This window comes from Agelaius phoeniceus, chromosome 2, assembly GCF_051311805.1.
Source record: "Agelaius phoeniceus isolate bAgePho1 chromosome 2, bAgePho1.hap1, whole genome shotgun sequence".
In the NCBI taxonomy this organism is placed as follows: domain Eukaryota; kingdom Metazoa; phylum Chordata; class Aves; order Passeriformes; family Icteridae; genus Agelaius; species Agelaius phoeniceus.
This window is the reverse complement of record NC_135266.1, coordinates 31,681,211-31,695,039: the sequence shown is the minus strand read 5'-3', so window position 1 is coordinate 31,695,039 and position 13,829 is coordinate 31,681,211. Positions and strand designations below refer to the sequence as shown.

The 13,829-nt window shown below is 40.2% G+C and overlaps 1 protein-coding gene across 1 annotated transcript in view; it reads right to left on the bottom strand.

Moving 5' to 3' along the window:
* Positions 1-10,567, bottom strand: part of CRACDL (CRACD like) — a 63,040-nt gene extending 52,473 nt beyond the window's left edge. Inside the window, exon 1 of the mRNA XM_077173430.1 lies at positions 10,549-10,567. The gene's annotated coding sequence lies outside the window, so the exon portion shown is untranslated. The remainder of the gene's footprint in view (positions 1-10,548) is intronic.
* Between the last annotated feature and the right edge of the window lie 3,262 nt (positions 10,568-13,829).

Genomic DNA, 13,829 nt, shown 5'->3' with positions numbered 1-13,829 from the left:
AGAACAAAGTAGGGAGTGATGCTCAGAGAAGCCTCCCTCCTCTTCAATGAATTCTACTTCATCCATGGAATCAAGGTTTGTTTGGGGTTTTGTTTTTAATTACCAGATTGTATCTGGCTTCATGATCAGACTAACATTAGCTAAAAGCCTGGTTTTGACCTAAGTTTTGACCACCTCAGATCTCAAGTGGATCCAGGGACGCAACCCAATTCTGACCTTGCAGCAGATCCTTGTTCTGTCTTGCCCACATATGGCTTTTCATACACACTACACTGTGATCTTAAATGCCCATGGAAAAGTGGAAGCAACAGCAGATCGACTTTCAGGTGGCTTTTGTTGATTTCTTTCACAGCTGTGGGAAGAATTAACACTGGCACAGAAGAAAGAGATGCAAGAGAGCCTGTTCCACAGCCAAGAGGCCACAGACAGGACAACAGCTCTGCAGCCCACCAAACCATGGGACCCTGTGCTCACAGGCTCCCTTCTCCTGTGCTGAACACCATCCACCTTTCCCAGGAGCCATAATGCTCCTGACTGTACTCTGCACCCCAGCTTACCAGACACGTTCCCTTCGCACCATCACGGCACCCAACACGACGCTCCTCCAGACACATATGCAGGTACCTCAGAAATTTTGTCCAGCACATAGAAGGAGCTGATTTCCTGAAGTCCTTTCAGCTTCTCTGCTGACTGCACTATGTGCCACAGTTTCTCAAAACTAATCTGCTGTTTCAGAGAAACACGAAACTTATGAGAACATGTCAATTCATCCACGATATATGCTCCTCTACAAATATGTAACACAGATTGGAACTGACATTCAAGATGACCCACACCCTATATAAGCCTCACAAAAACTGCCTAGTTATTCACTTTTCCAGCTTGGCAAACTAAGCCTCCATACTCAGTGTCAAGATAAAACATTTGTTAAAATAATTCTTGGCTTCCTTCCACTCCAAACAAATTCATCAGACAGATATTTCAAGTCATTTTTGACTCAAGCAAGCAGAAGTAGGAAGGTACAAAAGTAGAAATGTAGGAGACTTCATTAATTAGAATATGACTTTTTTTTTGGTACACCTTTCTCTTCCACATAAGGATAATGGAAGGTTTTGACTATTTTTGAGGTCACTGTCTCCAATTAAGAGAAACGCATGAGCTTTAAACAAATCAGACAACCGTGGAACAATTTTAATCCCTGAATGAATAAATCCCTTGGGGGACGTGGCTGCAGAGAAATCAATGGGCAATTCTATTAAGCCTTAACAGCAAATAAGGCACAATCTGGCTTCTACAATGAACCTCAAAGCCACAGATCCTGTCATAAGAATTTATCACATTTGTGTGATCAGTCATCAGTGTACAGAGTCTGATTATACCCAGAATATCTTCTGCATACAGCAGCTGTTGGAACAGTGTTGTACTACACCATCTTTGAGTAATCTTACAGCAAAAGAAAAGACAGAAATAAGTGTTAGCTGGGTGAACACTCATTTGTTCCAGTGAACTCCTACTCTTGCTGGCACCCTGCTGCCCACTGACCTTACCTCCAGCCCCAAAGTGAAAAGAGAAGTGTGAGCTGTGACTGTGAGAAAATTGGCATTTGCTCCCACAGCCTTTCACAGCAACACATAAATGACCTCCTTTGCCCTACAGACTGGAAGTGCTCTCTCTAGCTGTGGGATCAAACACGAATCATTCATACCATGCTATAAAAAGTCCACAGACTAGCACAGAAAATAGAACTGTGCTTTAAAAAAATCATCAAAACAGAAGACACAATTTCCCCTCCCCTTCAATATACCTAAACGCTCACCTACTGACACCTGCCAGAGTAAGGACAAAATCACTTTGCTTGATGTGGTTGATGCAGCCTAGCCCATATCCAGGAGCCTCTGCCTGAGGCCGCATCTGCTCTTGTAAGTGAAACACTCTCAAGACTGTTCTGTGGCACCGGGGACAATGCTTGAAACCAGACTGCTAAACTCTCATGATCTTCAAAAGAGGTTGACTACATCCACTGTGCTTGTTGCAAACAATCACCAGACTACCCAACCATGATTGTGTCCAGGGCTGTTCCAACAACCCAAGATCAATGACAGCCTGACCCAGGAATATTTCCTGCACTCTTCAGTGGTTTAGATGCATATTTCCTGTCCACCTATCTGAATTGTTCAGATCTGTAACATGTCCAAGGCACAGGGCAGCTGCCTTCTTTGCTCACAGAACCACATTCCCTTTCCTTGAAATCAGAGTACGTGAACAAGGAAAAAGGGTGAAAATGGCACACATACAGCTACTACCCACACACGTCTGTATACTACAGACATGGCACACCCAGTGCTCACAAGTTCAGAAGTACTCCCTACAAGCACCCACTCTTCAGATTAATAGTTATTGAGGGTCAAATTTTCACAGCCATTAAATACCTAAAAATAGAGATGGGAGCCATCACTTCTTGCAGTGAATAGGAATCATTATCCAATAAGATGTGATTTTGAGGTTAGGTGTCTCCTTCCTGTTGCAGTTCACTGGGATTTATCCCTGAAGGTGTTAAAAGCTTCTGTTTTGAGTGTGATGCCTTTGTTATCTCTTTATATTAAAGTACAATGTCTCTAATTCATTACACTGGCTTATGAAAGAAAGAAATACAGGAGTAATAATACAGGCAAGTGTTTTCCTCCCTCTGCTGGGTAAAAAAAAATAACATCTGTTTATTTCAGCTTTGCAACCTTGCTTCATGTCTATCTCTGAGCAAACAAATTAAAGTCCTGTGGAAGCTGCTCAGGTAAATTTCAACACTACCTGGTAGTGTGAGACACAAGACAGGCAGAAATAGTTAAATAGTTTAATTCTCACTGGTTTGTCATTTGGTCAAAGAGGTTTTGTAGACATAATCAAAAAAAAGGGAACCTTAAGTCATTAGAAAGAACAAATAATTTTTACAGAGACACTTGACTGTTTTCCCCCAGCATCCTTTCACTGACGCAAGTCACCCAGAACTCTGTAATCTGCACAGTCGGTTTAAAACACTGACGTACATCTAGCACCTCACTTTAAAAAAATAAACCAATAAAGAAGCAGAGCACTCTTCACCAGTTGGTTCAGTAGCAATTAAACAAACTGAGTTTACAGTCTGCACCATACTTCATCTCACAATAAGATTTGAAAAAGAGCTAGGCTACAAGATTAAATAAAAACAAATCTATACTTGTGCTCCCATGATTTTTTATCAAATAATTTTTGAGAGAAGTACATATATAATTCAATATTTGAGAGCCGTAAGCTCTACAGTATCTTATAAAGCAGGCTGCTGAGGAACAAGAAACCCATGGACCAGATACAGCCTATGACTTCACTTTGATAATTTTGGACTGAGTGATTTGAGGGGAATGCATTAGTACAAGAAAAAAAGTGAATCTGTGCCCTGCCAAATGGGTCTGACAGCTCTCCCTGGGCTGCAGGGGAAAAAATTCTCATTTCTCCTATAAACCAATACTAGGAGAAAATTATGGCACACAGCTGATTGACACAAGAAGCTGCTCCTCATTAACAGTTCCTATAAACCTTAATGGCAAGTAAGAGGGACAAAAGTAAAAAATGTTGTCCTCCTTATTTTAAAAACAGATTTCTTTTTCAAAGTTAACTTAGAAGTATTCATGTTTGGAAGCTACATCCAAAATACCTGAAATGGGCTCCATTTCCATAGACTGTTGAGTACTCCTCTCCATTAAAAAATCAACCTTTACTTCATCCACCTTCCTGTCTCAAAGACATTAGCCACCTAGGACAGGGCACTTCATAAAGTACACTAACTTGTCTTTCTTCAAATACTCCTTTTTAAAATCCTGACACAATAGTCCTAATGAGAGTAGCATTTTCTTTTTCTTGCTTGGATTATGTGCCAGTGTGGCAAAATTCAGCTACCACTAATAGCTTGAATGCACCAAGTGAGATATTGAGAAGGATCTCTGCATGTTCATTCATGTTTACAGAAGTGACATCACACAGATTAAGAGACTGATTGGCATATTTTAACTGTTTGCTTAAATGATTATAAACTCCAGGTTTCTTATCTCCTCTTTTTGTTTCACAGTCTTATATATTTGTTCATGACATGCTGTTGAAGAAACTAAGGGCTGATTTCTCTTTGACTAATGACATTAAATAAACTCTATTTTATTATGATGCTGCCACCTATAGTCTTTCTGAATGCCACACTACCTCTGCACAGTTTTGATTTTCATTTAAATTTCTAAAAATTACATTGTTTATCTTTTGCTAAAACTTTCAACATCACCCCAGCCAGCAAGGAAAACAGCAAATAAAATGTTTGAGGGGACATGCTTTTGTCATCTTTTCTCTGTAATTTCCAGCCCCACTAAGTAATGTCCCCAGTTTTGGATACTCTGATGTCCTCTGATGAAGAGACTGCTTTCAGAAGGTCTGAGAAGAACAGGTGACTCTGAGGTGTATTAAGCCAGCATGAATGGTTCCTTTCAAACACCAGAGAGCATGCCTGAACACACTACACAACCAGCCTACAGCACAGAAGACAAGATGGAAATCAGATCTGAAGTTTCTGTGAAGCCTAAAAGAGAACTTTCCCCAGATACTCCCATATATATTTCATTCATGCTCTACTGTACTCTGATTAGGACCACTAAGCAGAGACATTAATTCTCTTCCTCTCCCGATGCTTTTCTGTACTATAGTTTTCTGAAGCTAACATCAGTAAGTAAAAATCAGACCTCAAATAGACCAGACATCCATGCCTTCCACTGCAGAGCAACACACAAAGTGATGTGGATCTGGAATCTCCCCATCCTGCAGTCCTACCAGTCGAGACCTAAGCCATGGGGATGTTTTGCACAGTGCTCCTACCTATGAAACTGTCAGCTCTATGGTGATGCAGTAAACACCACTACACCAACTCAAAAGGCCTGTAGCTGCAGAAATTAGCAATTTGTTTTTTCTAGGAATGGAATTAGAAGGACAGATAGATAGATCATACGTCTGTCCCTCCTTAACCTCCAATTTGTCCAGGTACCTATGGAAACTCTTGGTGTCTCCATGGTCAGCTGATGCAATGCAAGTCCTGCATCTGCCCAACCCCCCAATACCTTGAAAAAACCTTAGTGATTCTGATTCCAGTATTAAGGAGAGAATACCACAACTGTTAGATTAAAAGAGCCACTAATTTTGATGGCATACAGTGCCCTGAGTCCTTTAAGTTCCACATTATATTGTATTTATAGCTTCTTTGTTCAGTCCTAGAATATTTTCCATTTTAGGAAGGAAAGAAATCTACTCAAGAATCAAACAAACCCCATAATTCTAAAATCCAGGCAGCTGATTGCATTGTATTAGACAATGAGTTAGAAGATGAAGCAGTTCCTTTGTTATATTCTACTTCTCTTTAAATAGCAGAATTGCCAAAGCTGTTGTGATAAAAGAAGAATGACATGGAGAATGAGAACTGTGTAATCTTCCCATCTCACTCACCACTTTAAGATACAAAGAAGTAAAAAAAACCAGCTACCTGTCTCCATTGCCCAGAACTTTTATGTGCTGCAGATAAAAACAAACAAACCAAAATACACTGAGTTTTTAGCTTTTCAGGGATGCAATATTAAACAATATCATTAAAAATAAATAGACTTTAAAAAAATAAACTCCTTTTCTGTAAAAAAAAAAAGAAAAAAACTGAAAAAAAGCAGAGCTGTTGTGTATTTTTATCCACAGAAAAAACAAACTGTTTATGGGGACTGTATGTTAGCAGTGCAAGTTGAAGAAGTTCTTATAACTGTGTACTCTCAGGCGTGTCTTGCCTGCAAACTCAGACATTATCCCTAAAATCATTTAGCGTTTCCATAAAAGAAAAAGTTGTGCTGTCAAGTACTGTCAAGAAATTTTCCTTGAAGGACCCTTTTCAAAGCTACTTCTGTCTTAACTTAGCAACAAACTTCAGCAGAGAAGCAGCTGGCAGAGGACACCACTGAATGTGTGTGCCAGCTTATACACGTGAAGGTTTTCCACACTCCTGGAGCTGACTGATGAAGGATGCTCTGAAGCAGCTGGGAGCATGGAGAACCACGGGCCTGAGAATTCTGAGAAACAAAATGCACTGGAAGAAACACCAAAGAAATCTGTGTCCTGTTTTATCTCATTCTCTTTGAACATCAACAGGCTGACTAAAAAACCATTTACTTAGAGTAAATACTCTTGTAATTACACTTCACTAGACTCATTCAAGGTCATGAAGAGTCAATGGTGATAAACTGCTAAAAAGTCCCATTTCATCTCTTATACCCATTTTGATGCATATTTCTCTGAGTCCTTGATTCAATCTTCCTCTTGATTATTTCAAAATTTGTCAGAATTTAAGGCATCACCAATGTCTACAGTGAAATTTGCTCCTAAGGTGCATTTCAAAAGTGCTGCACAAAAGCAGATACACCATCTGCTGTTTAAAGTGTTCCAAGACAATTTTCTGTTCCACTCCTGCAACTACTGGATAAGCCACTACTGCCAAGAGGAATTCTGTTGACTCCCTTTGAGGCTATATAGAGTACAGGCATCAGGAGTAATAGGACTTGCAAGAGGTATGAAAACAGTAAAATGGTATCCTTGAAACTAAGACAATGATTATTTAAGTCTGAGCTTCAATAGAAGCATCACTGCTGATAGTTTTCACAGAAACATCTACTAATACAGTTACACTCTGCTCCCAGACTGCTGTCTGTATTTTCCCAGAGGCCAGCAGACCCAGTTGCTTGGCTTTGAGCTGCCAAGACTTTTAGTTTCATCCTGTTATAACTCATCAAACAGATGTAGGCATTTTACACAGAATTCTACAACCCACTATGTGCACTCTTTATAGACACCAAAAAATTGAGTACTCCAGAATTCCTGTACTGATTGCATTGTTTACTTTTATGTTTAATTTCAAAACTTTCCATTTTAAATGTATTTCAGAGCAGCCAGACTCTTATATTGCACTGTTATATTGCACTGTTTTACCTACATCTACCTCCAAAAAGTTAATCAAATTTGATACTGTATCAGGAAGACCTTTCCATTAATGAATTTAGGAGATGACACAGATTTAATGAGCCTGTCTTAGCTTAACCCTCTTCATGTGTAGTGTGGAGGGAGAGAGGCTGCAGTACCACACTGAGAAGCCACTGGGGAGGGATTTGTGCTCCAAGCTTATCAAACCCAAATAATTCTGAGGGAGTTCTTCTGACTTAAGGATGAGCAGCAGTGCACAGAAATGCTTTGGTACAGATAAAGCCATCTTCCTTAAGTGACAACATCCATGAATGGATGTTTCACTGCAATAAAATAGGTAGGTAAATGGTCTCCTTTCCTAACATTTTTGCACAGACTGTCCCTTTAATAATACAGAACCATAAATCTTGCAGCAACAGAAGACTGTATCTTTAATATCTTGGATAAATTACATTTTATGACTGAACTTCATCTCTCTTGTGATTGTTAACTTTCTTCCAGTATATGCAGAGCTGAGAAATGAAGCAGCAGCTTTTTCTAAGAATATCTTACAATCTTGGCATGTACAGTCTTCATTCTATTGCCTTCCAACAAAGATTCCCATGTTCAAGTGGATGGCCTTTAGTATTTTGGACTTCATAAACAAGACATATTCAGTTCATCAGCACCTGCAATTGCAGAAAGGCACTTGTAGGCTTCTGTAACAAAAAGGTAAATGAACTGTGCATTGCTGGGTAAATACTACATTTAATGGGCCAAAGCCTGAGCTTGCTGTTATGAAGCAAGACCACAGAGAAGAAAACTGTTGGATTCCAGCTGTGCAGGGCACAGGACAAGAGATCTGTGACATAGTGACAGCAGACTTCAGAGTCACCTTCACTTTCTGCACAGTGAGTGCTCTGCAGGTCCCTATGTGTGTTGGTTACACTCTCCAGTCAAAGACCAGTTGTGCTTGCAATACACATCTGAAATCAAGAGTGGACCAGATGGGCTGTGAGGCAATGACCATTTATTAAACCTTCACACAAAACAGGGAGAACTTGTCTGTGTATTGTTAGACACCGATGATTTCACTTTTGTCCTGGTGAATCTGAAATGCAGCTTTGCTACTGCAATAAATATTTGCCTGAGACATTTCCATAATTCAATCCCATTTGCAGTTCCTCGGTAACAGTTCAGTGCCAGTCCTTGTTATTTAGGAGATTTTTCCTCCTTTTTCTTCTCTTTTTTCATGACTATAAACTCTGAGGCTACCAGCCAAGTACTATACAGCTGTTAATGTCCTGCACAACAGAGAGGACAGCAGAGGCTGTCAGCACCACCACAGGCTGAGTGGGAGCAGAACCCTTTCCTCTGTAGAGCTCAACGGCAGGCAGCACACACTCATATCCCCATCCACTGCCTTAGAAGCAACACTGCCAGGTTGGCTGGGTTTTTTCCAAGAGAAGAATTAGACCCTATACACCCAGAAGCACATGCTAAATAAAACACTTTTTAATTAAAAACACAGCAGAATTTAAGTTCACAAGGTCTCTGTGACAGCAAAGAAACATGACCTTCTACTTTCTCTAAACTCTGACGTCTGTACATAGACAAACTAATTACCCATCACTATAAACAACCACAGACAGTTCCTACCTCATCACTGGATAAGCTTAAATGCACCTGCTCCCTTTCCTTTAATGATAAGCCAACTCCTACCCTGAAAACGCGTTCTTTCAATGATTAAAGAGCTACAAGGCAAGTGCCAGTAATAAAGTTACATTTTTTTTCCTTCTGTAATCTAATCTTTGCCCTGTAGAAACTGCTGATGAGAGCTCAGTTCCACTTAAAATTTACATAAAAACAATCCATATCATGTTGCATGGAAAAGGACTGTTGCCCCAGTGTTTATTGGCATGGTGATACCAAGACTGACAAATAACTCTGATGCAAAAAATGATGTACAGCCTTGTATCAGCATCAAACAGGCTTTGATGCACTGTTGCTATTTTTGGAAGGTAATGATCTGTGAGTGGTAAAGCAAATGAACTTCTTAATGATGACAAATACAGGAGAATGTACAGTACTGAGTAGAGAACATGATGTCCAACCAAGGAAAGATTTATGGGAGATAGTTATGGTACCTAAGATTTATAATGGCAAAATAAGAGAACGGGAAAAGCTTCTGGAAGATCTTGCGTGTCTACCTGGAATAACAATTTACTTTCAGACAAAGGATGGAATGTACAGTCCACTGCATGCTTCTAGCTGATACTAACATTGCTTTGGTATTTATACACATATAAAGTGTAAGACATGCATTACTTTATCCAATTTAAATACAATTTTAAAAGCTATAGAGAAGAAGTTGGGTTTTTAACTACCATGAAAATATGCAAAACAGTTAGTGTTTATATTGTTGGGGTGTTGCTATAAACTTCTCTTTATGTATGGGGTGGTTTTCAGCTAATGGTATGGTAAAACTGGCAAGGTGATGTTTTCATAGCTAAACTTTCATTGTGCTCTTAAATGTTTTTGAATTGAAGAGATTACTGTGCAGTAACCTACGATCCATTAGTGGCAAATAAAATTCAATACATTAAATATACTATGGACAGTAAAGTTTGTCAACAGAGGCTAGCATAATAATGAAAACAATGCATTTGTGGTATTTCAGGTCTCACGTCTGAAAATATATTAAAGAGATGGAAAAGTCATACAATTTCTGGCTAATTTCAGGGTAGAGGATCAGTCAGCATTTTGAGAGATATTTGAGGAATGGGAGAGGAAAAGCCACAGCCTTTAGGGCAAGAAAGCACTGCCTGCTGAGCTCGGCCTTCCTGCAGGGAGCTGGGCTGGTGGGAGCACAAGGCTGCTCACCTCAATCCAATTCACACCTTCGGGAAAGCCGGACCCGCCGGCCGCAGGTACTGTGCACACGGAAACCGGTGTCCCACTAGGAACGTGTGGCTTCTAAATTAAGCGCCTGTTTTGCTTCAGGTTCAGCGTCTCCCGCGGCTGTGCTCGCAGACAAACAGCCTCCGGACAAGACGCGGGGAAGGGAGCGAAGCCCTGCCCGCCGCCCAGCCTCCCCCGACGGCAGCGCCCGCGGCTCGGCCCGAGGAGCCGCTGCCCGGCGGGTCCCGCTCTCCTCACTCACCTGCAGCCCGTGAGGGGCGGCGCGGCCCTCGGCGGCCCGGGGCGGCGGCACGGCGGTGCCAGCAGCGGGGAGCGGCGGAGTCGGGCGGCGCGGAGCCATGCGAGCCGCGGACCTGCCGCCACCTGCCCGCGGGCCTGCCCGCTCCGCCCCGGGCCCGCCGCCACCTGCGGCCCAGGGCCCGCCCGCGGCCGCGGGGCCAAAGGCGAGGCGAGCCCGCGGCGCTGCCCGGGCAGGGCGGGGTGCGGCGCTCAGGTGTTTGCCACCTCGGCAAGACATTGACCGAGTCACAGGGCCACGCGCGGGTGAGGAGGAGCAGGAGCGGGCAGGCACTGAGAAAGGGCGATTCAACACTACAACTTTCCGCCTCGGCTTTTCTTTCCCCCTTCGCCTACCCTAAGTGGCTTAAGGTAGCGACAAGCCATCTCCAGGTTATTTTCTCGAGCGAGTGTTGGAGGTGGCGGAGCAATCGCAGCACGTAGCTACAGGCAGGATTCTTGCTGTGGTATCGGCTGAAGCTGCTTGCATCTGTGAACTGTAGTGCTCTTGAGTCTTCAAATGGGGCGTAAGGAAGGCTGGAAGAACTGACTGGAAGAATTGACCTGGTAGTTGCTTCCCCACTTTGGCATCTTATATATTTTAATAAACTTCTCTCAAACTTTTGAGTTCTGGTTTCAACATGAGCACTTTTTTTTTTTTTTTTTAACAGTCTCTCCCATGTAAAGTCAGTGAGTCTGAGGACAGCAATTTTGGATAGAAAATACAGGTGTTGCCTGATAAATGAATAACACCACACCACACTGACTTGCAGTCCAAGGTAAAAGCATTAGAGTGAAAAATGCTGTGGAGGTTGCTTGTTTCTTAGGGCACTGATAAGGGAGCCAGAAATGAAAATGGAAAGCTGGTGCACACTGACTCAGTCTTAAAATGAAAAATAATTTCAACACTACTTCCAGAGCAGTCACTGTGGGTCAAAAAAGAAATTCAATTATAAGTTTTATTTCTGCCAAGTAGCATTGTTTTAAAAACATTCATGCTATGCTGGCAAAAGTGATTTTATAAAATATTTCTATGTGCAGGAAAGACATACCCTCATGTAAGCAAATCTGAGAAGTACATTGTTCACTTGCTGGGTTGCACTGCAACTCTGACAACAAAGACGTTTTCTGCTTTGTGTACTCTATATAATTGCTTGGGTGTAGGCTCCATTCAAGATAAAAAAATGTTTGTTCTTCTCCCACCTCAGGAAATAAAAGCACCAAAAATACAACATAGATGAGAAGCACAAGATAGGAAACTTAAAACTAAGCTAATCAAATTACAGTATATTAGAGAGTCAGGTAAAAAAAAAAAAACAAACACTGGAAGGGAACATCATTTCAGGCCATACCTTTATACATAATGTTTTAATTACAAACCAATATTGTTTTTTCAAAGTTTATTAATAAAAAACTTGATCCTTGTCAGGAAATAAGGTTGTGTTTTGATATATTCAATCCAAGTGGAGTCATATGAAAATTTTATCTATCTTATCAAGCTCTTTTTCTTCTGTTTGGAAAGTGTCCAAAATGTAAAACTAACTGAAATATCTTTCCACGTGTTCAGATAACAGTGTGTGTTAATAACACAAAGCTATGTATGATTCATTCATCTTCATTTCACTTACTCCCTCTGCTGGGAATTAGCATGAAAGTTCAGTGGATCAGAGGGAAGATCATTAAGAGTGCAACATACATTAAGAAGACTCTTTTGCTTCTTTTATTAGAAGGTCACACTTCTTTAGAGACTCTCCAGTCTGTATCAGTAAATCAATTTGCCTTTCTTGTTGCAGGGCTATTCATTCCAAAATGATGAGGAAGGAGAAGCTAATGCAAATTAACTAGTTAAATATGGAATATATACTAAGTTCTTACATGTTCTACTGTCTCATTGTAACTGCCAATATCAAAGATTAAATAAATGTAGGAAAGCAACTGAGTAACAGAACTGCTAAACTGTACCTGATGCTGATAGCCATGTTGCTAATACCCCACTGCCTGTACTGTCACCAACAGGATTAGCTGGTCTGAGAAGAAAGGAGGTAGAAGAGGATAGAACAAAAAATTCAGTTGTAGTACTACCAAAGACTACCCCACAGCATGAACATTTTTTCTGCTCAAAGACTAAAACCACTGGCTTTAACACTGACAGCAGAATCTTAACTCCGATTACATGTTCCTAAAGTTCAAGCTTTATTAGTGACTGGAAAGAGGAAAAAGAAAAGATGGAATGGTGGCAGTGGTCAACAAAGGGTCAACAACAGATGTCATATTGTAATGGAGATTCCAGTCTGTATCCATACATCCTGCTTCTTCTAGTATGCAGAAAAGATAATAATGAGAATGACACCAGAGATATTGAATTCTTTCTTCTACAAACCCTGTAAACCAGTTATGCATGAATAAAATACCTTCTACTGAGAAGCGGGGACAGTTTCCATTGCCACAGTTACGAAAACGTAGTGAGAAACAACTCTGTAACCAGTGGATAAAAGTACTATTATTATCATGAATACTTTTACAAATACTATAGGTTTCTTTGTTATGCAAACCACATGATTTTAAGTCATAACAGCATAGCTGAATTTAAAATACTCTTATTTTTTATAAAACCACAAATTGTATTTCCAGGTTTGCCTATGTAAAAATATTGTGGTAAGAGGCTATTTAAATATATGAATAAAAATCAAGTATAGCATTGTTCATAGTTGCAAATAAGTGCCACAAATGCAAACAAATGATAAATAGATTTTTTTGGCGTAGGTCTGTTTCCAATCAAAATATTGTAACTAAGCAATGACAAGAAAATCACAAGTAACCCACATCATGAGGAAATAGATACTATCACAAAGTGAGCAACATACTTCAGGCTGGGCATATACAACTCCTGGGTATTGAAAAAAATTAAGATGTACTACAGATTAGAGCATTTATAACTAAAAGTAAAGAACTGTAAAAACTCTGAGCTTATTGGCCTTTAATATTCAGTCATGGTCTGAAGGTTTTTAGAATATACTATTGGGGCAGTGCATACAATTCCCAACCAGCAAACACTGTTCCAGTCCTCTTGGGCTATTACTACAGACATTGCCAACAAGCAAATTTATTGTCAAATAAAACATATTGTTTGCAAATTTCAGCAAATTCAATTATTTTTTTCAATTTTTTTCTTTCTTTCAGTTTCTGATTTAGATCAGACATTGGGGGATTGCCACTACAGTGATCTTGCTCTCTGAATATACTCACTTGAATGGGGTTTTTTCTTAATCATCAAAAATTATGCAGCAATTTATTGCTGTCAGAAGTCACTTGAAGTCTGTATGTCATCACCAAGGACAAAAGTTCCTTTGGCTCCAATCCATGATATTGTAATTCTCTTGCAATTTTCCTGCAAAAAATGAAAGTTTTCATTTCCAAAACATTTTTTAAGGGAAGGCTAACCCTAATAAAAAGGCTATTACTTTACCAGAATACTCAAGAAAAAGCAGGTTTTTTACATCTTGATATTTGTATCTCATATTGCTTTATTCCTCTCTCCTTAAGAGAAGAGTTTTTAAGTCCAAATTGCTTAAGAATCTTCTGCTTTTACTTTTTAGGTGAGCACCTTGCCCCTCTTTACTGACTTATTTATTATGTTA